Raw genomic sequence first — 3,121 nt, 5'->3', positions numbered from 1 at the left:
CTGCTGTGTGTTCGTGTTTGGGTTTGTGTTTCTGGACGAAGTATCTGTAACGTTGTGTTCTTGAAGCCGATCATCGCAGTGGCGGTTCTGGGGAGGGGCCAACAGGGGCCAGTGCCCCTGTGAAACTGAACCTGGACCCCCCCTGTGGCCCCCCCTCCACACCAAGCAAATATTTTACAATAATAAAAGCTTAGAGTGCTAACGGACTCATGTTGAGTGTAAACAGCCAATCAGCTGCTGTCAGTCTGCATGTTGATATAGTCCACAGTAGTATATATGTCTAGTATAAAGGGATGCACTGATGTTTTGCCAGTTTGTTCTCAGCCGGTCCTCACACTTCTCAGTCTCTTTTGTCAGGGTTTAATGTGTCCCTCTGACAACACCCTTGGCCCCAGCCTGGCCCCCCCAGTAAAATTGGTCTAGAACCGCCACTGGATCCTCGGCGGGTGCCATGTTGGAAATGCTGAACCCAAACTTACTTCGTCTGAGCTAGTATGAGGTAAAGAGGCGGGGCTTTAGTCTTTTGCCAACTACAGGGTGCCTGCCTGTCAATCAAGTCAGCCACGCCCTTATTTGGGCAAAACTCGTAAGTATAATAAAGCGTAATAAAAGAAATTCTTCCCTGTACAGTGTGAGCCGATAGAGAAATGTACAGAAGAGGATAAGGGCCACCAGAGGAATTTAAAAAAAATTGAATTTTTGTGGAAAAACTCGAAATTTGCGAGTTCATAAAGTCAGCAATCTGTGAGAAAGAAAACTCAAAAATGTGTGAGTTTGTAAAGTCGTACATTTTCGAGAAAAAGCTCAACTTTTCCTTGATTATGAAGTTGTGGGTTTTCGAAAAAATATTATAAAGTTGAGTTTTTAAAGACGTAAATCTCTGAGAAAATTTTGAGTTTGTGAAGTCATGCTTTTACAAGAAAACATTGAATTTGTAGATTGTTAACAAGCTGCTCTTTGCCCATTTCACTGCCTCATGGACCCACTTACAGCCTTATCAAACTGTACTTCCTACTTGGACTCAGCAAGAAGGAGATAATACAGATTTTAGCCCAGAATCATCAGATTATTATAATCTGATTTCTCACAGATTTACGTCTTTAAAAACTCAAAATGTTTCTTTTTTTTCTCGAAAATCTACGACTTTAGAATCTTGGAAATTTTGAGTTTCCTTTCTCAAAAATTCAAATTTTTAAAATTTCTTTAAGTGGCCCTACTCTTCTGTAGAAATGAGCTTTTCAGACCTAATCTGTTTTTTGTACCAGGCTGTAAACATGTTTATTTCTGCTGTAAAGATCGTCTTCTTTGAATGGGTGTGTATGTGGTTTCCTGTGTTACTGCAGCCAGCCTCTAGTGGACGCTCGAAGAACTGCACTTTATAACACCAGAGTTTGCTGCTTGGTTACAACATGGTTATGAAGAAGGCTACATTTTCTTATGCATAAGAATTATCCTCTGCACATGTTTTTGATTTTACCTTGGAACAATATATAACAACATAAATGCTTCCTGTATTAATCTGAAACAGGATTTATTTATAAGGGTCACATTGGCAGATATATTTAGGTACTTCTACTTCATATGAGTCTCTTTTCTTGAGCCTTTAAAGTACTTTAAAGTGGTGTCAGTGCTTACACTTGAATAAAGGATCTAACTGCTTCTCCAGCTCTGACCACTAGGTGTCACCAGCAGGCTGTAACATGACCTCTCATCCCTGTGAGCATCACACATCAGCAGCAGGTTGATCAGATACAAGTGCTTCTTTTTTTAATAATATAGAGTGCTCTATAGTATTAATATTGTAATTAATAAACCTTAAATAAATCATTATGTATACATTAACACTCTGCTGTCAATCACATTACAGATTAGAGCGCTCATTAAAAGACTTAGTCCATCATTAGATAATCTCAGAGTATTTCAACTGAATTAACTCAGAGCAAATCTGATTAAATCAAAATGAATTAACCGCATCAAAGCTCTTACGCTAAACTCGTGTCATTTGTATAATTCATATTCAATGCACTTATTTGAACAGTGTTATTATTATATTATTATATTAGATAAAGTTGGTTCCATAGAGAAGTATTTGACACAAGAAATTAAAGGGAGAAATTGTGCCTTTATTTGAACAATTATTACAAGAGTGCAACAAATCAGTACTTTTTTGATTATTTTGTAATAACGTGATTTAATTTTTGTTTTATAAAATTCAGAAACTGATTTAGAATTTGCTATATTGACCAACAAACCAGATTTAAATCTTTATAGATCTGATATTGTTCAAAAAAACTCTGAAATAATCTTAAAAAAATGTAAATGTATTCAAATAATCCAAAGTAAAAATGGCAAATATTATGTCTTAAGAGTTGGAATGAAAAAAATTGAAATATGAATACTTCTATTTCAATTTTGTTTCAATGGATGAATCATTTAATGACTGATAGTTTCAGCACTACTTGTTCCAGATGTTTAAAAAGCATCATTATTAATGCATTAATAAAAAGGCGATATTTTGTTGTTGCGGTGTTTAAAGTGGAGATAATTTTGCATTTTTTGTACTAGAGTGCAACAAATCAGCACGTTTTTGATTACTTTTTAAATTATGTGAATGACTTTTTGTTTTTAGATACTGTCTAAACAACAGTCTAAACCTCTGAATTATTAAAAAAAATTACATTTATTCAAATAATCCAAATGAAAAATGGCATTAATTACCTTTTAAGAGTTGGAATGACAAAAAAATGATCATATAAGTACTTATATTTCAATTCTGTGTGAACAGATGATTTTTTGTGAGTGTTTTGTGTAAAAATAAACTTTTTTCAACCGTATAAAAGAAAAAAAAAACTGAAGTATTTTTAATTGAAATTTAATTTCTGTGTTTGGATAAACATACTTATAATACTAACCGTCTTCATTTATTTTAAATCAAAGTTCTGAATAAATCTTCAGTGAAGTGTTTCCACCAATCAGGTTGAAGTCTGTCACGCTGCTTCACTTCCTCATTACCTAAGCATTCCGCCTCCTGACGTGACGTCATCGTGACGCAGCGGCCTGACAGACAGGTAAGCCGACACCGGCCGCCATATTGGGAAACAACGGAAGTGACAGAGCGAGA

The sequence above is a fragment of the Notolabrus celidotus genome, chromosome 17 (genome assembly GCF_009762535.1).
Source record: "Notolabrus celidotus isolate fNotCel1 chromosome 17, fNotCel1.pri, whole genome shotgun sequence".
In the NCBI taxonomy this organism is placed as follows: domain Eukaryota; kingdom Metazoa; phylum Chordata; class Actinopteri; order Labriformes; family Labridae; genus Notolabrus; species Notolabrus celidotus.
This window is presented reverse-complemented; position numbering follows the sequence as displayed.